Source organism: Heteronotia binoei, chromosome 4 (genome assembly GCF_032191835.1).
Source record: "Heteronotia binoei isolate CCM8104 ecotype False Entrance Well chromosome 4, APGP_CSIRO_Hbin_v1, whole genome shotgun sequence".
Classification (NCBI taxonomy): Eukaryota; Metazoa; Chordata; class Lepidosauria; order Squamata; family Gekkonidae; genus Heteronotia; species Heteronotia binoei.
In genome coordinates, this window is record NC_083226.1 from 16,248,449 (window position 1) to 16,270,497 (window position 22,049).

A 22,049-nucleotide genomic window follows, 5' to 3' on the forward strand; every position below is an offset into this window, starting at 1 on the left:
ACACCACCAATCAGTCTCGCTTGTGTGCTTCTGCATCCAGACACCAAAGAGCTCAGAAATTTTTTTGAGCCGCTCTTAGGACACCAGAGGACGGGGTGAGTACAGGACGGAGGTGGGCGGCAGATGTGCACGTTTGGACAGGTTTTTCTAGTCAGTTTTTAAGGCATCTCTGGATCACCTTAAAGTGCCCATCTGTAAGCAGCCCAGTTGTTATCCATCCTTTGTGTAGCTTTGGCTGAGGATATAATGCCACAGAGGAAAAACCAACACCTATGAAGCCTCTCCAAGATCCTTTGTTCTTCTTTCCAGTGCCCCTGGGCTGTTGTTAATCATGTTATCTGGAAAGGAGGCATCTTACTCCCAGTTGCTTTGGTGTATGGAGGGGGAAATAAAGCTCTCTTGTGTTTCAGGAGAAGATAAAATAGCAGTTTTGAATGTATCCTCTAGGGAGATATTGGTGGGAAATCTCTGGTATTCCACACCCCAAACTTTTTGTGGATGACTTGTTTGCAGGATTTGGGGGGGAAATAAATAAATAAAAACCACCAGTTCTACTTAAAGTTAACTTGTTGAGATAGAAGCTCGAACTGGCTTTTCCAGCAGATAAAGAAAATACATAATTGCAAGTAAATCAACAGAGCGGAACTAGAACGATTGCTGGTTAATATGAAATTATTTTGATGCCCCCCTTAGGGGTAGCTGTGTGCAAAGGTCACCTCTGGTTCCAAGAGTATTTCAGGAAGAGAGAGAACTCTCATGAGAACATAAAGACTGCCCCCTTTTTAGCCCCACACAGGTGACAGTGAAGTGACAGCAGGGGCTTTTCCTTATTCTTATGTTCCTTGCTTGCAACTTCCTGTTGACCTGACCTGGATAGGCCACGTTAGCCTGATCTCATCAGATCTTGGAAGCCAAGTTGGGTTTGCCTTGACTAGTATCTCTGAACTTCTCTTGCCATGAAACCCCTATGAGGTTGCCATAAACTTGCCAGCAAAAAAAGAGAAAAGTTCCTGTTACTTCAGGGTTTCCCCCCCCCCTCTGTTCCACGCATATTTTGCTCCCTCTAGTGGCCAATTTGGTACTACACCAGTTTGTTATGTCCAGCATATCTCCCTGCAGGTTTTTATGCCACACATAAACCAGTATAATATTGAATTGACCACTAGAGGGAGCAAAACTTGCATGCAATAAGGAAAAAAAACCCTGAAGTAACAGGAACTTATGAGCGAGGGAAATGAGAATGCAGAAAAGCCCCATGTTGTGCAATAAGCCATCATTGTGCAGTGGGGTTGCCATCTTCCAGGTGCGGGCTGGAGTTCTCCTAGAATTAGGACTGATCTCCAGGGCACTGAAATCTGTTCCCCTGGGGGGAAATGGTAGCTTCAGAGGGCAAACTGTATGGAATCATATCCCCCACTGAGCTCCATCCTCTCCCCAAACTCTATTGTCTCCAGGCTCCGCCCCCCCCCATCACTAGGAATTTCTTAAGCCAGAGCTGGCAGTCCTGTCATGCAGAGACCAAGAGGATCAGCACAGTCTCACTCCATGATTATCATGTATCTACTCAGAATAGGACAGATGTTCTGAAAATGATGAACGCAGACAAAGTGATGCAGAACCCACACATAGTCAAAGTGAGGCAGAACTCACATAGAACCCACATCTAAGCAGAACCCACAAAGTGAATCTTGATGTATAATGTAGAACTCCAGGTTATGTGACAAATAGGTAGTAGCTTGAAATGGACTGATAACAGTTTCTGGGATAAGGGAGGTTCCCCCTCTGGTGGCTGTTTCAAGCAAGCATGGCTGTGGCAGAATCCCACTTCTTTAGGAAGCACCCAATTTTCCTATATACCTCAGTTTTCTTCCCATGGAGGACCCAATGTGGATTGAATTATCTTCTCCATTTTAAAAATCACACTGTGATGATAGTGAGAGTACGTCAGTGGCCCAAAGGCATCCGGCAAGCTTGCATTGCAGAGTGTGATGTGATTTCAACATTGCAGAGTGGAGATCTGAACCTGGGTTTTCCAGATCCAAGTATGGCAGTCAAACCAATACATCGTACTGGATCCAGGAAGCCAAAGGGATGCTGTATTCTTCTGAGCTTTCAGTATTTTCCATGCCATTTTATTTTATTTTATCAAATTTATATCCTGCCCTCCCTTAACGGGCTCAGGGTTGCTAACAACCGTTAAAAACCACATAGAATATGAAAAACAATATACAAAAAAATCAATTCCACAAATTTTTAACCATAAAATCTAAGATACGCGTTGATGTTTCTGAATATCTGACTTTGTCCAATGGGATTGTCAGTGCTGTGGGGCATTTGCTACCTCCCCTTAACCGTTGCAGGCAAGTTTAAACAGTTCGGTCCTACAGGCCCAGTGGAACTGTGGCAGGCCCCTCAGGGCCCTGATGTTTTCGAAGAGGGCATTCCACAGAGTGTCGAAAATGCTCTAGTGGTGGACAATCAAACTTCTTTCAGTCCAGGGATCTGAAGGAGATTTTGGGATCCTGAGCGTTGCCGTTGGTGCTGGACACACAAAGTGTGGTCCTAATCCTCTTAATTCTGTTATGGGGAATGCTTTTTTAAAAGTGTTCTCAGGGCTCACCAACATGAATTAAAAGTACAGGGTCTGAACCCACACCCTTAACATCTTAGGCTAGTTCCAAGAGGGCAGCTGTGTTGGTCTAAAGCAGTTGAACAAAGCAGGAGTCAGTTCGCACCTTTAAGACCAACCAAGTTTTATTGAGAACGTACACTTTCGTGGCTCTCTAAGCACACTTCATCAGACGAGGGGATCAGGTATTGTGGTCCTCATCTGATGAAGTGTGCTTAGAGAATACACGAAAGCTTACGTTCTCAAAAAAAGTTGGTTGGTCTTAAAGATGCAACCTGACTCCTGCTTTGTTCTTCTTAGATTAGTGTACAATTAAATCCTGTTCATAAAATGTGCGCTATCTGTGTATCCAAAGCTAGTATTAAGGAATTTCCTCGTAAAATGATAGAGACCCTTTTCCCTAGATGTGAAAGTAAACATAAGCCTTGTAGCCCCTTAAAGGCTAACAGTGCCACCCTAAGAAGTATTCAACCCTTCTAGCCCCATAGACTTTAGTGGATCTAGAGAAGTGTATTCTTTTTAGGATTGCGCCTGTAACATGATTTTTATTCCAGAACGAGCTTGTGTGGACCAAAGTCCCACTTCTTCAGATGCCACACAATGGCTCCTTGCTAGGAAGACATTTAAATGTGTGATTATGAAGGATAAAAGTACAAACAGCAGATTGAAGGGGCCCTGAAATGCAGGAAATACTGGCTGTGATCTAATTATGTACAATTCCAAGTCCTTTCACAGGAGAGGTCCTTACTAATCTCCCTGGTTTTGCAAAACTACTTGGTACCTATAATGGCTGAGGAGGACTACTGAGAATGCAGAAAGCTTGAAATCATCCATTAAGAACTCAACAGGGGTGCAGGATTCCTCAGCCAGAGAGGCTGAACATACGTTGACTTTCAGCGGTATAGCAAAGTGCATTTTGGCTTTCTGTTGCTAAAGCGTGTGATCAGCTGGAGAGCTCCATGGTTCGTTGTAGTTTCGCACAAGCTGATTTCTGTAGTTTAAACTGTACACGCTCCCTGCATTTTCCCCTCTAGCAGCAGCCATATTTTGAACAGTGTCGTTACCCTGGGCTGTCATACAGAACATAATTCAGTAAACTTGTGGAATGGGAAGCGCTGGACAAAGTTTGCAAATTGCTCACGAGAAGCTGGAATGTTATCCACAGCTCGCGAGATGCCACGAGCCCATTAATTAGCCCCGCCAACGAGCCAGGCGTTTATGCACACGCTTATCAAGAGAGCCATTGTGGATAATGCGTCGCGTCCTGAATGTTAATCAAATGTAAAAGGTTTAGAGACATCTGATCATGAATGGTGAAATCACTCTCGCCTGAGAAATAAAACAAAGCCACACTTTCAGTTTAATTAAAGCAACCCCACTACACAGGCAGCTATTCTAGGGGAAATTAAAGAGCATCTGGTCAGCTATCTCTTTGAGAGTTTATCTACCCATACAACTGTGACTCAGTTAAAGAGCCTCTGCGTGGCATGCAGAAGGTCTCAGGTTCTATTCCTGATATTTCCAGTTAGAAGGATAAGGTAATAAGTGATATGAAACAGCTCTTGTCTGAGGCCCTGAAGAACTATTGCCAGTTTGAATGACTGACCAAGGATCTAATTCAGTGTAGGAGCAACTTCATGTGTCATTGGCTAAAACTTTTCCGGAAGTATATTATGACAGATTGCGGGTAGAGGGGTATAGCATTATTAAATACCACATCATGTAAAAGAGATCTCTGTGTGTGGAAAACTGAACGTATCAGCTAACCTTCTGCCTGGAAAGCTAGATTTCTAGGTGTAGGAGCTCACTCCTGAGCATGTCTACTCAGCAGTAAGTCCTGTCGTGTAAAGGTGCGCAGGACTACAGCCTTGGCTACAAAAGCATTGTGTCGTTGTTCTTGAACCATACTGCTTAAGAATGCGGGTTAGTCTGCATAGGTGGAAGGATGCTCCTGTACCAAAAAATAATTCTTCACATATATAGCTACATACCTAGGAAAAGGAAGGAAGTACTTTTTTTTAAAGAGCCCCATGGCACAGAGTGGTAAGCTGCAGTATTGCAGTCCGAGCTCTGCTCACGACCTGATCCTGGTGGAAGCCGGAATCTCGGTGGAAGCCGGCTCCAGGTTGACTCAGCCTTCCATCCTTCTGAGGTCGGTCAAATGAGTACCCAGTTTGCTGGGGTGGAAGCGTAGATGACTGGGGAAGGCAATGGCAAACCACTCTGTAAAAAGTCTGCTGTGAAAACGTTGTGAAAGCAACATCACCCCAGAGTCGGAAATGACTGGTGCTTGCACAGGGTTAGGGTTTACCGTTTTACTTTTTTTTTTAATTCCAAAAAAATTAAAGCCCCTCCCCCCCCCAATTAAATCCTGGCTACGGGGCTGGCTGTCATGCTAAACTGCCGGTACTCAGAGAGAACTGCATCTGTTTCAGCCCATTCGCTCTACAGAACATGGCGCTCCTGCCCGTCGGATTCTCATGCAGCCCCACTGTTTGATCATTCTTGCAAAAAATTCGACCGAGTCTTTTGCATGACTCTAAAATTTGTTCTGTTTTTTGCAAAGGAAATGGTTTGATTGGTTTGCAAACCCTGTTTTAGGAGCCAGCACTGGCCAAGCTGTTGCAGAGCAAAGTGGATAAAATGCTCCCTCTTTCTGTATGGTTAACCTGCAGAGAGGAGTTTGGCCAAGCTGCAGTCTTGGGTGTGAGAATGTTACCAATAGGCACGTCTTCCAGTTGTTACCTCAGAAATGTTGGGGAATTAATTGTGGTCATGGGGTGGGGGGACACTCTCCAGGGGGGGAAAGCCAAGCATAAAGTAATCGTTGCAAGAAAGAAGGGAAGTTGGTTGTGGTTAGAGGGTATACGTTTGGTTATGATTTGGATAGCAAGAGAAGTATTGTCGTAGTAAAGGATGGGGAGGGGCTGTGGCTCAGTGGAAGAGCCTCTGCTTTGCATGCAGGAAGTTCCAGGTTCAGTCCCTGGCATCTCCAGGTTAAAAGACCAGACAGTAGGTGATGGGAAAGGTCTCTGCCTGAGACCCTGGAGAGATGCTACCAGTATGAGTAGACAATACTGACTTTGATGGAACAAGGGTCTGAGTCAATAGAAGGGCAGCTTCACGTGTATTCATGTGTGATGTTCTTCTAGACTTTCATGTCAAATTCACAACTACCAAGACATTTCCTTTTATTTATTTCCCAGAAGCCAAGTCCTCAAGTAGTTATGACCTGGCAGGGTTTGTGTGTTCTGAACGTTTCCTTTCTTAATACTTTTTAAGCCAACTTACAACCCGCAAGATGGAGCTAGGGGAGAACTAAAATCTTTGAGACTTTTTCTTGTGGACATTCGCGGGACTTTAAAGTGTATGTCTTTGACTAGATCATGCCCACGGTATCAGTTTTTAAAAAAAGAGAAAAAATGCAGTAAGCGATATTCAGCTTGAGTGGCGGAGGACTGTGAAAGATTTGATGATGTGTCAGTGGTTGATGTCAAAGATGTGAATGCTCTGCTCTAGTAGATGGCTACAGACACCTTGTTTGCAGTGCACTCCTGTGTAGAATTACTCCAGTAGGAACCCATTTATTTTGAAGGTCTTAGGGTTTAATTTTTTTTCTTTATTTAGGGGGGTTCTGGCCCATCATTCCCCACAAGTGGGCTCAGGGCAGATCACAGCAAAATAGTAAAATGATAAAACAATTCAGCATAATTCCAATAAAACCTGACCAATTAATGTAAAAATAATGGCAATCCCAAAAGATCCCTGACAATGGATTTATACCCCTTGCCACGTTCAAGGTTGGCATATTGACAGATGGAACCAGGTCACTGCCTATGGCGCATGGTGATAGTATAGGGGTGTCAAACTCATTTGTTATGAGGGCCGGATCTGACATAAATGAGACCTTGTCAGACAAACACAATTAAAGATTTTTTTAAAAAAAACTTTTAAAAAAATGCTTAAAACATTAGCAATCATTAATCTTAAAGGTGCTTGCTTCATATTTCTCCTGGGCAATCCAGGAAACTGGGCAAAGGAAGCTCTGGCTCCTTCCTTCCCTAGGGGACCAGGGTGGGGAGGAGCCTCAGCCAATAGAAAGAGAGGCTTGGTTTAGTAGCTCTGCCATTGCTTTGCCAAGCTCTCCCTCCTCCCCTTCCCAATGGCGGAGCCTCAGCCAATGGAGAAAATAGAGGCTTTGTTCTGTAGTTTCTGTGCAATTGAGCAAGCCTGACTAAGCAAGATGTTGTGCAGAAGGAAGTGAGAGAGGGAGAAGGAAGCAGACAGCAGCCTGTTGCTCAAAGGCCTGATAGGAGCCCTCCAGGGGGCATGATTTGTCCCCCAGGCCACTTGTTTGACACCCCTGATATAGATGTTATCATTTGCAGGTGCAGGTGGTTTGCAGCAGGGGAGGCCTATAGAAGTTAAGACACCAGCCACCTCAACCAAAGCCCCGCCAACTGAGTTGGGGAATTCCTGGAAATTTGAGGATGGAGCCTGGGAAGGACAGGGACCTCAAGGCAATACACTCTACCCTCAAAAGCGTCCCTTTTCTCTACAGGAACTGATCTCTGTAGTCTAGAGACAAGCTGTAATTCTGGGAGATACCCAGGCTCCATCTGGAGGCTGGAATCCCTAGTTTAGAGTGGAGGAACTCAGCATAGGATTGGGGAGGGGGGCCAGAGTGGCCAGTGGGGACTTTGCTCGAAGGGGCAGTGGCCATAAAAGAAGGTGTGAGAAACAGTAAGAAGCAAGCAGCATCTCAACAGAAATGGTGTTCCATGGCAGGAAATTGCTTCTTTGTGATTAGTTTGCAATCCTAAACAGAGCTACGCCCATCTAAATCCATTAATATCAATGGGATTAGAAAGGCATAGCTCTTTTTAGGATTGTGCAGCAAGTGACCTCCGATTAATATTTGGCACCCTGAAAATCACTGTCGAGGGAAAATCCACTAAGTGTGGAATTACGGCCTAAAATTAAGACAATTTAAATTTCAATAAGCGAAGACTGATCTGGATAGCCCAGGTTAGCCTGATCTCGTCAGATCTCAGAAGCCAAGAAGGGTCAGCCCTGGCTACTACTTGGATGGGAGACCTCCAAGGAACACCAGGGTTGCTTTGCAGAGGCAGGTAATGGTCCTCTTAATAGCTCTTGCGCCTTGAAAACATTAAGGGTCACCATAAATCCATGGCGCTGTCCACCACCACCACCAAGCAAGGACGTGTACTGATAAAGAGCTCCTATCTTTGATGGATGAAGTAGTAAGCCTGAGGTAACATAGTAAAAGGATTCAAAACTGCTGTAAAAATGCAGGACATCAGTTTAACAGCTCTGTGAAATTTGGTAAGTCAGAAACCAGGTAGGGGATTTGATAGTTTTTCACTGGCACTTGGATGTAAAATGTTTTGGCCGTAAACAGGGGGTGGCCATAAGCATTCCGGCACAAGACTGGCCCCAACAGAAGGCTGGGGAATGGCACCCCCTGCTGCAAATGGAGAGTGCAGTTCTCTGCAGAGTTACTCCTAACCCATCAATGAGTTTAGACCGGAATTACGTTGCCTAAGGTTGCCCTGTAAATGGCAATTTGTGCAGGTAATTATAGCAGCATTCATTCTGTTGACTACTGATACAACAGCGCAGAGAGAAGGCTGCGTGTACTGGCCACTGAATCGCTCAGTTCACGTTTCTCTGATTTGTCTGTGTCTGCTTTTTAATCACCCCAGCTTCATGCCTTATGTTGTTATTGCTGAGTTTTGACTGCTGCTGAATACTAACCCATTTCTCAGGATAAAGAGGGTGGCAGTTGGTGTCCATGTGAAGGTAGGAGAAGAATGTTTAGACCTTGAAGCTACTGAGCCAGGATCGCTGGACCATCTTGGCCAGTGTGGTCTTAGGCCTCCTGGGATCTCTTTGAACCAAAGATGACTTTCGGTGTACACATAAACGACTTGTACTCTGACAGACTTTGGAGCACTCACCGCAGCCAGTAAATGAGGAATTCCTTGGGAAGCTGACAGAAAAGGAGTACAAGCTAGATATCCCAGCAAAAATTATTGGAATGCATTCAAGACATCTCTTTCAGAAGGCTAAGAAGGAAGTAAGGTGTTCTGCTGGTTTAGATTTGGTTCCAAGCAGCACGGAAGAACTTCTACAGAATACAGAGACGCTTTTGTGGGAGAAAGCACTCACAAGGCAGTAGATATTGCATTTAAAGTGGACTTTTTCAGAATGAGAGAAGCTGTTTTGGAAACATACTAGTGGTAAACCATATGTCTCTAGTATGGGAAGAGTGACAGGGAAGTGAATTGATGGCCATGAGTCTTTTAAAAAAATATCTGGGTGAGGGGAGTCAGTGAAAGAGGGAGGAAGGAAGGAAGGAAGGAAGGAAGGAAGGAAGGAAGGAAGGAAGGAAGGAAGGAAGGAAGGAAGGAAGGAAGGAAGGAAGGAAGGAAGGAAGGAAGGAAGGAAGGAAGGAAGGAAGGAAGGAAGGCAAATAGATGGGCAAAGGAGAGGCAGAACGACCTTTAAATGCATTCTCCAAGCTGCCCGCTGACTTGGCTTGGATAAGTGATTTAAAGAGATAAATGCTTTCTCCAAGCCAGCCGATGGGTTGGTGGCTGATGGGGTGGGGGTGGGGGGCTTCGAGAGCCACACAATATGTGTGAAATAGTCACATGTGGCTCCCAAGCCACAGTTTGGCCACCCTTGGTTTAGCAGATAAGAAGGAAGGGGTGAAGAAGGTCTGTCTAGATTCCAGAAAGAATTTTTCTATGGTCACACACAGGATTATGATATGAATTCTTAAGAAATGCATCCAAGAGAGAAATCCTACAGAGCAGGTACGCAGCAGCTGAAAATCCACTTGAAAAGCATAAGGATAAATGGATGCGTGCCAGCCTAGAACGAGGTAGCTCATGTTAGTCTACAAACTTCTTGTGCAATTTCTGTATGAAACAAAAGTATGGAAGAGTGCCACCAGGAGAGGACAGAGCTCAGAGTACAAGAAGGAATTGGAGAACTGGATGGATTCCTTTGCCACCAGGAGAGATAGGAGGGAAGAACCAGAAGCACAGCTGTAAACCAGAAGATAAAAGATTTGGCACAAAAAGACATAGGGAGTTGACAAACTGAACCCAAGGCACAAATGTAAATTTGTAATACAAAGGCCCTTGATATCTATCGCTTCCACTACTTTAGAAGAAGAATGGAGTGGCCGACAGGATAATTCTAGAGAACTCTGAGAAGCTGAGATGGTGTAGCACTTGATTTGTCCAATATTCGCTTAAAGAAAGATTTGTAAGCGTTCAGGAGATTACTCACAAATGGGTACAAGACAAGTCTATGATGAGATAGAGAGGCCCGGAAATACAGAAGTGTTCACCTTCGAGAATAGGATTAAGGAGGAAATAAGACTGACCATTTCTGTCTATTTAAAAGACTACCAGAAGAGAAGGAATTGTTCATCCATTAACAGGATGGGAAGGAATGCCGTGAAACAAAGTGAGAAGGAGGAGAGCAGTAAACATTTTCTCACAGCCTGTCATTAAGCTGCTAGGAAGGATCTGTGGATTCATTTCTTGACTGCTCAGATGAAAAGGTTAGAGAGGGTTTTTTTGAAGGGTGTTTTAGGTGTTGGAGATCCCATTTATTGTTTAAATGGTTTATCAAGAACATGCTCCCTACCCTTCCAACCAGAAACAAATCACCAAAGCAGGTTACAGTACTCTTAAGAGGAAAATATTTTTAAAAAAATCATTGGTGCAGTGGGGGGAAAATATTTTTATATGCTGACTCCTATATGTTTTGCCTATGCTTCATCGAGGGGGATCTGTAAAATATGGACAGCTCAGTAGCTTCCAGGACATCAGTATGTTAACCATATTTGTCAAAATATGTTTTTAATTATATATTTTTGATACTTTTCTATATTTACTGTTTTTATGGCTCCCCCCTGACAAAGCATAGGTGAGATGTGTGGGGGCGTGATAAGGGAAGTCAAGTCACTTCTGATTATGAGTTAATGTTTTCCCAAAGGTCTTATTAACAGCCTCGCTCAGGTCTTGCATGAGGGCCGTGGCTTCCTTGATTGAGTCAATTCGTCTTCTGTTGGGCCTCCTTCTTTGCCTGCTCCTTTCCATTTTCCCAGGCATTCTTGTCTTCTCAGAATGTGACCAAAGTACGATAGCCTCAGTTTTAGGGTTGCCAGGTCTGACTCAAGAAATATCTGGGGACTTTGGGGGTGACAAGCACAATTGACTTCCAAAGGGAGTTCTGGCCGTCATGTTTAAAGGGACTGCAAGCCTTCCCTCCATTTGGAATAATGAACTATAGGGACATCTTCTTTTGGGTCCAATCTTTTTGAAACTTTGGGGAGGGGGTGCTTTGAGGAGAGGCCCCAGATGCTATGCTGAAAATTTGGTGTCTTTATTTGGTGGTATCTCAGAGCCCCAGATACCCCCAGAGTTACCCCAGAGCTCCAGATACCCACAGATCAATTCTCCATTATACCCTATGGGGATTGGTCTCCATAAGGTACAATGGAGTGCCCAGCAGATATTCCCCTCCCCCCCGCTTTCTGATGACCCTGATGCAGGGGGAGGGCCTCCAAATTGGGGGATCCCCTGCCCCCAACTGGGGATTGACAACCCTACTCAGTTTAGTCATTTTAGCTTCTAGGGAGAATTCAGGCTTGATTTGGTCTAAAACCCACTGATTTGGCAAAAGGTGTAGGGGTCTTCAATTCTGATAAATGACTTTTTACTATTGTGTAAGCTTGGTCTGTTTGCTTGGGGTTTTTTTAACTTTCTTGTTCTGCTCATTGGTACATTACTCTCTTCTGGACTTTCACAATACACATAAAACAATATAAGTATACAAGAAAACCGTAATGATAATGACAACCATGCTAGGGGCAGGCAGACATCTGCTGGGGTGAAACACTTGATCTGTGATATTGCAATGCTAGGAGCAAAACAAAGATGCAGTCAGCAAAGTCCTCTAGGCAGAAGTAGACAGGAACAGACGTTGTTGACCAAAAGGCTTCCCAGGCACTGACTGAATTTTGCAGTAGATTTCTGTTTGAAGCAGGTGTTGCCCCACCAGTAGGACTGTTAATTTCTCTTAATTCGTCTTTATACAATTTCTCCCTTAAATCCAAAAAATCCATATGTCCAACCCCCCCCCCCCTTGTGGGAATTCTATCTCCTAATAAACCCCATTTCAATCAAAGACAAATTTGAAGAGGAGAAACAGAAAGGGAGGTTCCTCAAAGCTTCAGAACTTCTACTTGTAGATGCTCAGAGACAATGACCAATTCCCCACTAGCCTTATTCCGGTCTCACGCTCCTCTTCTCTGCGGGGCTTCTGTCCGATTTTGCACAAGCTGCTGCGGGGCTGCAACTCGCTCCGCCTATTTTCCATGGCAAGCAAGATCCCCTGAAAACCAGTTTCTGCTTCTGCTGGAAAAGAGGCGGAGCAAGTTGCAGCCCCACGGCAGCTTGTGCGAGCTTGGATGGAAGCGCTGTGGAGAAGAGGAGTGCAAGACCAGGACAAGGCAAGTGGGAAATCGGTAAGCGTCTTTCCAAACCTTCCTAGATGACTGTTACAGACCACCTCGTGGAACCTAAAGCAACTGCAGAACTCCCTTCCTGCCCTTCCTTTCCTTGAATCGTTCTTTAATCAAAATGGGATTGATTAGGAAACGAGTCCTCATTGGTTTATCTTCAAAGAGAAACCCCCCTTTTAAAAGAAAAAATAAAATAAGAAGAATCAATAGCTGTATTTTTTAATGAATTTTTTGGGGGGACAGATGTCCCCCTTCCCTTATCAACACTAGCTCAAAGAGAAGAAGAGCACAGGAATGTTTAGTATACTAGGATGGTTTGGCAGAAAATATCTCTGGAAGGTGCCAGCCACGACCACACTGGCAGAAGCAACCACTGGAGCTGTCTTTCATATCGTAAAAAGAACCCACGAGAAAATTCTTAAATACGTCTATTCATTGAGGTTGCATATGTGAAAATGAAAAGAAGGCGGAGCCACTGATGGCAGCCACGGCAGCAAGAGGATTAGTCCGGGTTTGTAATTCTGGTAATCTCCATATGTAAATCAGCTTTCTTTTTAGTGTAGCTAAATCAGAAGACAAAGTAGATTTACAGTGCGATCATAGACACATTTACCCTGAAGGATGGCTGTCACTCTGTTGAAGGAATGTTAGCTGGTTAATCTTATTTTAAGCAAAAATGTGTATGTAACTGATTAGATCTGCATATATTTGCATATAATTGAACAGCTGTTCAGGGGGGTGGAGAAGATTGTTCCTGTGTTTTGAAATGCTGTGACCTGGGTGGCCCAGACTTGCCCCATCTTGCCAGATCTCACCAGCTAAGCAGGGTCAGCCCTGGTTAGTCCTTGGATGGGAGACCACCAAGGAAGGCCAAGGTTGCTATGGAAAGGCAGGCAGTGGCACCCCACCTCCGAACATCTCTTGCCTTGAAAACCCTATGGGGTCACCTAAGTCAGCCGCTAGTTGATGGCCCTTTCCGCCATTACCACCACAGTCTGGCTGTAGCAAACAGAATCAGCATTCCATTCTAAACCTGCCCTAAGTAACTTATTTTTGGAAAAAAATCTGTACCCTGATTTACTGGAGTACGTTTAAATTGCCCAATACAACTTTAATGTTTATTTGATTAGTTGACTCATTACCTCCTTACTTAGAAACAAACCTCACACTGGATTAATTAGGGTTTCATGGCAGGTCACTTTGTGTCCTGAATTCATTATTTTAAGTTGCAAATCCAACCAGGCCTAAGCAATTTTTGCCACAAGACCTCTAAGACAGCCAGCACGCTCTGCCAGGGAAACTTGCTAGGAGACCTTTGGCTAGTCTCATACTCTCAGCCTAGTCTACCTCACAGCTGTTGTGAAGATAAAACAGAGGAGAAGAGAACAACGTTAAGTGCTTTGGGTCCCTACTGGGGGAAAATGTGGGATATAAATATTTAAGGTGACTTTTGCATCCAGTCCTGGGTCAGCTGAGGCTGTAGGTGATGGGCAGAGTGGCCATTTTGTTCTGGAGCAGCTTCAAAGAAATGAAGGTAAATTACATCCCCATAACTTCTGTCAACCAGTTGCCAAGTGTATCTATTGGCTATGGACTGTTAGATTCAGAAATAGCTATGATGAAAAGAAGCCACTGGTTTACAGATCAAACCCATAATGAATCAAGTTTCCAACCTCCAGGTGGCACATGGAGATCTCTCACTATTGCAGTTGATCTCCAGATGACCAGCCTCTTTAGGAAAGTGGGCACTGATGTTGCCTGGAATTTTTCTCCCTCTCCAAAAACTAGAACTTGAGAGCATCCAATGAGGACTGAGAGGAACCTCCACATTCAGAATCCCAGAGCCAGGAGGCTTCATCAAGGGAAGGCCTCAGCCTCTATGCCCTGTTGTTGGTCATCCAGAGGAATTGGTTGGCCACTGTGTGAGACAGGATGTTGGCAAAGACAGACCACTGCACTGATCCAGCAGGGCTCTTCTTATGTTCTTATCTATAACAGGAAACCTGCTAAAAGCTGCTGATGTTTCTCCTTCTTGCTTCAGAGTGACCAGATGCTGAGAATGGCAGGGCTCCTGGATTCTTCACAGTTGTGGAGAGAGAGAAAATTGGTTCTCGAAAGGTGCAGCTTATCAGGAAGGACTGACAATGATTCTCCTCTACACAACTGTTGTCCTGTGCTTGGTCACATTTCTCTCTCTTCACCCCCATACCAGGTTTAGCTGAAACCCTAGCCTTGAGACTTTGGAAGTCCCTGAAGTTGTAAAATGTGGAATTCGCTGTCAGGAGGATTTAGTGATGGCAAAGGGCATAGACGACTTTAAAAGGGGTTAGACAAGTTCGTGGACGATAAGTCTGTCAATTGCCACTAGCCGTGGTGGCTGAGGGGAACCTCCACATTTAGAGGCACAAAAACCTTTGAATCCCAGTGCCAAGAGGCAACATCAGGAGAAGGCCTTGACCCTCCAGAAAAAAAAAAGGTTGGCCGCTGTGTGAGACAGGATTCTGGGCTAGATGGACCACTGGTTCAATCCAGCAGGACACTTCATACATTCTTACATTCCTTCTCATTAAAACAGAATGCTTGCAAAAGTGGAAGATGTCCACCAGTGTGACCCATTTGTGGGCCTTGACCCAACTGCTGGACCAATGTCCTAACCCTCAGAACAGGGACTTGGTATTCACAGCACAGAAGCCCTGTGGTGCAGAGTGGTAAGCTGCAGTACTGCAGTCCAAGCTCTGCTCACAACCTGAATTTGATCCTGGTGGAAGCCGGGTTCAGGTAGCTGGTTCAAGTTTGACTCAGCCTTCCATCCTTCCAAGGTCAGTAAAATGAGTACTCAGCTTGCTAGGAGTAAAGTATAGATGACCGGAGAAGGCAATGGCAAACCACCCCATAAAAAGTCTGCCAAGAAAACATCATGATGTGACGTCACCCCATGGGTTGGTAACAACTTGGTGCTTGCACAGGGGACTGCCTTTACCTTGTTATTCACAGCACAGCTGAAGTCACATAAATGCCACCAGCATGCTGTGAGGCTTAGAAAGGAACAGGTGAGGGAAACACATTAGCTCTGTGGAAAAGATTATAGTAATTTGATGCTATTAACTCAGTCTAAAGGGTAGGCTAATCCCAAAGATCTCTTCTGTTGGGGTCTCATTCAAGCTGCCTTTATGCAAATAGTAGGCTGCCCACCTTTCTCTCCAAGCCAACAGCCACCATTCAAGCATGCTTCTAAGAAAAGGCATGTGACAAGAGACCAAAGTGTGACACAGCAGAGTGCCATGAAGGAGAGCGTAAGGAAAAGGCAGGCAGATGTCCTAAAAGGTGGCCAAAGCAGCCCGGAAACACATTTGCTGCATTCCGAAGCATTTGTTTTTGAGGCAGAGGAGGAGCCCTCAAATGACTTCTACCACACTTCTGCTCTATGGGAGCAGATACCCTGACCCAGCTGCTTTCACTTTGCAGCACGAAGAGAGAAGAGTTAGTTGTTGTGAGATCTGAAGCTTAGCTTTCCTGGGGGGTACCTGCTTTGGGGGGGGAGAGAGTTATAACTCAAAGGGCGTTTTCGCACTCACCTTCAAGTGGTGCGACCACCCTCCTCACGCCGGCGGATCTGCAGGGATTTCGCACCAGAAGCGCCGGCGCACCCAAAAGAGCCGGCGACTTCCGTCGCGAAACCAGCTCAAACGTTTTCCTGCTTCTTGGCGGTTTCCGTTTGAGCTGGTTTCGCGACGGAAGTCGCCGGCTCTTTTGGGTGCGCCGGCGCTTCTGGTGCGAAATCCCTGCAGATCCGCCGGCGTGAGGAGGGTGGTCGCACCACTTGAAGGTCAGTGCAAAAACGCCCAAACATTCCAATTCCCATCTTCACCAAACTTGGAGGTGGGTGGAGGAGAGCCTGCTAAAGACGTGCAATGAATTTGGCATTTCTAACTCTCTCTCTCTCTCTCTCTCGACTTGACTTCGCGAACGAAGATTTAAGAAAGGTGCAGTAGTCCACATCTGCTGCAGGCTCGCTGGTGGCTGACAAGACCAATGCGGGACAGGCAGGTCCGGCCACAGTGGCTGCAGGGAAAAGTCTGATTTGGGGTTGGTGCTGTAGCAGTACGATTCTTCCTCAATCTCCTTTTGTCCTCAAGACCAGCTATGCGTGCATTCTCAAAGGAAGAGACAGGCTGGTGGATGGTGTGCCTCCATGCTTTGTGATCTGAGGCTAGGTCAGACCACTGGTGATGGTTAATGCAACAGGTACCAAAGGATTTCTTCAAGAAGTCCTTGTACCTCTTCTTTGGTGCCCCTCTATTTCGATGGCCGGTGGAAAGTTCGCCATACAGGGCAATCTTGGGAAGGCGGTGGTTTTCCATCCTGGAGATATGCCCTGCCCAGCGCAGCTGCGTCTTCAACAACAATGCCTCGATGCTTGTAACCTCCGCCCGCTTGAGGACTTCAGGACTCACAAGGGTGCTTTCTACACCTCCCAAACCAAACAAACCACCAACCAGTTCAGGAAATCAGATGAACCATGGACTACTGTTTTCCTGGTCTGTGGCCATCTCTGCTGTGGACTATGAATCTGGAAGTGCCAGATTCCAGTCTTGCCTTTGTTGGGAATTCAGGAAATGGCCTTAGGCATTCTCTCAGCCCGATCTGCAATACTAAGAAGATCATACTGAACAACTTTACAGTGCTTTTGTAAAGGACTACAACTATCAGGCGCTTATTGAATGTTCAAAAGTGCTATGTTCAAATGCTCCATGTTATTCCAGCATGACAGAAATCTGGGATTTACTGCAGTTTATCCTTCAAAGCTGAGGAAACCAAATGGCACACACATCCAAATGTCTGTGTTGGCATGGGCTTCTGTGTGATCATTTATTTCTGGAGAGAGCAGGATGAACTGCAGGCACCTCCACACAAACACACACCCCTTGTCAAAGTTGACAGCCCCAACTATCAGTTGGCTCACTAATGTGCTGGGCATTGTGCCACTGGATATTTACTTATTACTTTTTATCATTTTACTTTATTTTTATCTCTCCTTTCTCTCCAGTGTGTCCTCAAAGTGGATTACATCATTCTCCTTTCCTCCATTTCATCTTCACAACAACCCTGTAAGTGTTGTTGTGGGTTAGGCTGAGAGTAAGTACTGGGGTCTTATGACTCCAGTATGTTCTAATGGTCTTCCTAGAAAAGCACTCCTATCATTAGAATCATGGAAGAGGTTAGACAGGCCATCTAGCCCAACCCCCTGCTCCATGCAGGATCAGCCTAGAGCAGTAATCCTAAACCTTTTTGGCACCAGGGACTGGTTTTGTAGAAGACAATTTTTCCAGCGACCAGGGCAATGGTTTCAGGATTATACAACTGCGCACTTTATTTTGGTGTGGTGGTTAAATGTGCGGACTCTTATCTGGGAGAACCAGGTTTGATTCCCCATCTCTCCGCTTGCAGCTGTTGGAATGGCCTTGGGTCAGCCATAGCTCTCGCAGAGCTGTCCTCTCAGTCCCATTCACCTCACAGGGTGTCTGTTGTGGGGGAGGAAGATAAAGGAGATTGTGAGCCACTCTGAGATTCAGAGTGGAAGGCAGGATATTTCTTCTTATTATTACTACATTATAATATATAATGAAATAATTATACAACTCACGGACCGGTTGCTAACAGGCCACGGACCGGTACTGGTCCACGGCCCGGGGGTTGGGGATCCCTGGCCTAGAGCATCCCTGATAAGTGTTTGTCCAGCCACTGTTTCAAGACTGCCAGTGAGGGGAGCTCACCACCTCCCTTGGTAGCTGATTTTTTTATTCACATGAAATACCATGGACAACTTACTCTTTGAGTGCAGTTCTCCAACCAGTTCCCTATCCACCTAACTATCCTAGAGTCCAGTAAACAGTCCTCTAGTTTACCCAGAAGAACATCATGGGGAACCCTGTCAAAAATCCACGTGAAATCCCCATACTAATCCCATTGCAACACCATACACCCCAAATAGGTTTTCACAAATTTATTTATTAACTTAGGAAGAACTCGCTGTCCTGTTTCCCTCCTCCCTTTCCCCTCCCAATGGTACAAATGAAATAAAATATATACATTTGAACTTTTAAAAAGTTGGGTTTTGTTGTTTTTTGAGTGAACAGCCAAAAAACCCTACTTGGCAGGAAAACTCCCCCCCCCCCAAAAAAATGAACAAATATCTAGTGAGTAATATCTGTTCTGTCAAACTAGTAAAAATGATATAGCTGGTTTTTCCCACGGTGTTTCTTGAGATTCAGAAATCAGATCTGCTGAACAGCTGGTAATCTGAGATCTACCCATGCAGGTTTGACCTATCCTATTACCCAAGTTTCTCCAGGGGGTAATTAAAAAGTGATTGAAGTTATGGGCAGTAAAAGATGCAGCCTAAGGCTAAAAGGAAATCCACATGGAGCGGGTTTGGCCATCCCCATTTTTCTATCTGCCAAGACTCCCAAACCTCATTATTACGACAGGAAGTGGTGGCAGATTCCTATGAGGAAATGTTCTCTGATCTGTTGAGAGGGGTTTGGCTGCAAATCAGAATATACGTGTGTGTGTGTTCGTGCAGAGCTCATTTTGTAGCAGGAGCACCTTTGCATATTAAACTACACACGCCTGGTGTAGCCAATCCTCCTGGAGCTTACAGTAGGCCCTGTACTAAGAGCCCTCTAAGCTCTTGGAGGATTGGCTATATCAGGGGTGTGTGGCCTAATATACAAAGGAGCTCCTGCTACAAAATGAGCCCTCTGTATGTGTATACACACACACACAAATTGTACATTTAATTTTAAATTGGCATTTATAAAATAGTGTTTTTGCAAGGGATGCTAAGAATACCTTTTAACGTAGGCCGGATAATTGTGGATGTTGTTGCAGAATAGAGGGGAAACCATTTTTAAAGATCAGGTGTCAATTCTACTCAGCGCCAACTTCAGGTTAGAGCTATAGCGAGGAGATGCAAAAGGACCACTTGTGGAAACAGCATCCATCTAAGACTGTAATCAAGCAACTAAAAGAGGAAGGATCCCCAGAAACAAATTATGAGTACAGAGATTATTTATAATGTACAGCCCTTATTTACATTGCTTTCTCTCAACACTTCCTCTAAACAATAGGGAAAGGGTGAATGGTGTGTAGTTACTGGCCTAATGTTGAAAGCTCAGCAGGGTCAGCCATGGTCAGTAGTTGGATGGGAGACCACCAAGGAAGACTGGAGTTGCTACATGGGGGCAGGCAATAGCAAACTATCTTGGTTCATCTCTTGCCTGGAGTGCCTCATGATTGGAATTGTCGTCAGTTGCAACTCAATGACACTTTTATCCTCCATTCCCTTTTTACTTGAAAACCTAATAAAGCTATGTAAAAAAAAAAAAATACCACACACACACACATGGCCCAGCCCAACAAGGTCTCATTTATGTCAGATCTGGCCCTCATAACATATGAATTCAACACCCTTGACTTAGCACATCTCACCTCCTGCCACAAATCTGGTTAGTCTTTAAGGTGCTGCTGGACTCTTGCTCTTTTCTACTGCTATGTAACAGAGCTGTTGTGAAAGTAAAAATGGAGGAGAGGAGAACCCAGTGAGCCACTTTGTGTCCCCCATTAGAGAGAAAAGCAGGGTATAAGTGAAGTAGATAAATGAGTAAGTAAAATAGAAAAGGGGGAAACTGGAAAACTGTGAGCTCCAGCTGATGCGACCATTCTCTTCAGAGTTCAAGGAACTAAACATTTTTAAAGGACAGAGAAGTAAAAAATCTACAACATATCAGGTATTGCTGGCAGGGAGAGTCTTGCTGGTAAGAGCAATTTTAAAATATATTCAAGAGCTGTACTCTCTGAACATTACCATGTGGAAGAGGGCAGGGACATCCACTAGCTAAAGATATGTAATGATTTTTTAAATTTAAAAAAAATGCAGTAGTAATGTTATTTGCAGCCTTTGATGTTATGGATACTGTCCAATAGGTGCTGACTCTTCACAGCCACATACCAGCATAACAACGGACATGCTAGCAGTTTGTGGTATATGGGGAGTGGGGGGGAAACGATTTCCGTTTTTAACCAACAAGCCATTATGGTTAGTGTGTGTTTTTCATAGCAGGAGTGTAGCCTTAAAAATCTGAATCCTGTACAGTTGGAAGGATCTTAAAGACTAATTTACGGAAGCTTAAAGACATGTGACATAATAGTGTGATATTTTTGCCCCTTGGACAGCAGAAGCAAACACATCCTATATAATATGTGCTCTGCTATGTAGGGAAGGGCAACTGCTGTTGAAGAAGTAAAAGCCCTTCACACAGGCCTAGTAGATCCTAGCCTGTTTGGATCCCACACAACAACTGAGTAAAACACAATTCTTTTTTGCTTGATAATCAACCAGTGACTGGAAATCCCCTTTTAAATGAGAAAATGTGGTGTGTGAACTGAGCTGTAGTTTTGCCATGGGCAATCATGATGCCTTGGGTGGTAAAGAGAGTTACCAACCTCCAGGTGGTGACTTAAGATTTCATGGGACTACAATTGATCTCTAGGTGACAGAGATCAGTTTACATGGAGAAAATGGCTGCTTTGGAAGGTGGACTCTATGGCATTATGACCTCATCAATGTCCCTTCCCTCTTCAAACACCAAACCCCGCCCTCCATCCCCAAAGTCTCCAGGTATTTCCCAATAAACCACATAAATATCTTCCCTTCCTGATAGGATATTTTAAATTTTTAAAAGTTTTCTATATTATTAGTAATGCTCTCCCATCATAATGACCATGAGCAGAAGGCCAAATGGCCTTCATAAGGACATAAGAAGAGCCCTGCAGGACTAGACCAGTGGTCCATCTAGTCTAGCATCCTGTCTCACACAGTGGACAACCAGTTCCTCTGGAAGGCCATCAACAGGGCATAGAAGGAAAGACCTTCATAAGAACATAAGAAGAACCCTGCAGGACCAGACCAGTGGTCCAGCTAGTCTAGCATCCTGTCTTACAGTGGACAACCAGTTCCTCTGGAAGGCCATCAACAGGGCATAGAGGCCAAGACCTTCCCCTGATGTTGCCTTCTGGCTCTGGGATTCAGAGACTCACTTGCATTGAACATGGAAGTCCCTCTAAGTCACCATGGTTTGACTTATCTGATAAGACTTATCCTCCATGAATCTATCTGTTCCATTTTTAAGTCTTTTTATTCCTGTGGCCATCGCCACATACTCTGGCAGCATATTCCACGTTTTCATCACCATCTGTGGAAAGTAGTATTTCCTTTTGTTTGTCCTGAATCTACTGCCCATCAGCTTCCTCTTCCCTCTGTCCACCTATGGGGACAAGATCTTGCTCAACAATTACTAGGTCAGGCAAGAATGACCATTTGTTTAAATATTTACACCCTGCTTCACACCTCAATGGGGACCCAAAGCCACTTACAACTTTCTCCTCTACTCCATTTTATCCTCACAACAACGCTGTGAGATAGGTTTGACTGAGAGTTGTGAGACTGGTTGCACATTACCCAGTAAGCATCCGTGGCAAAATGGGGATTCGGACTGGGATCTCCCAGAGCCCAGTCCATTATGCTGGCAGGACAGAATTGCACTAAGGGATGTACTTCTTTGTTTTTAATTGTGTGGGAAGGGAGGCCGCCTTCTGAAGTCATAATTCTCCTAGTGTGATTGAATGGGGGTCATGGCGATCAATAGGCCTGGAGTTTAATGGAATTAAATGCTTGATTTCTGAGTGCTTTGTGGCTGACAACAGTAGAGTCTCTGATGTTTGTGCATCTTAAAGTTGGAAGAGTTTTTTGACTCCTGACTGGCCAGGCATTGTCAGAGTGCTTTGTTCTAT

The 22,049-nt window shown here is 44.8% G+C and overlaps 1 protein-coding gene across 2 annotated transcripts in view; it reads left to right on the top strand.

The window, feature by feature from the left end:
• Positions 1-22,049, top strand: part of ADGRL3 (adhesion G protein-coupled receptor L3) — an 813,661-nt gene that overhangs the window by 774,572 nt on the left and 17,040 nt on the right. The gene's annotated exons all lie outside the window — the stretch shown is intronic.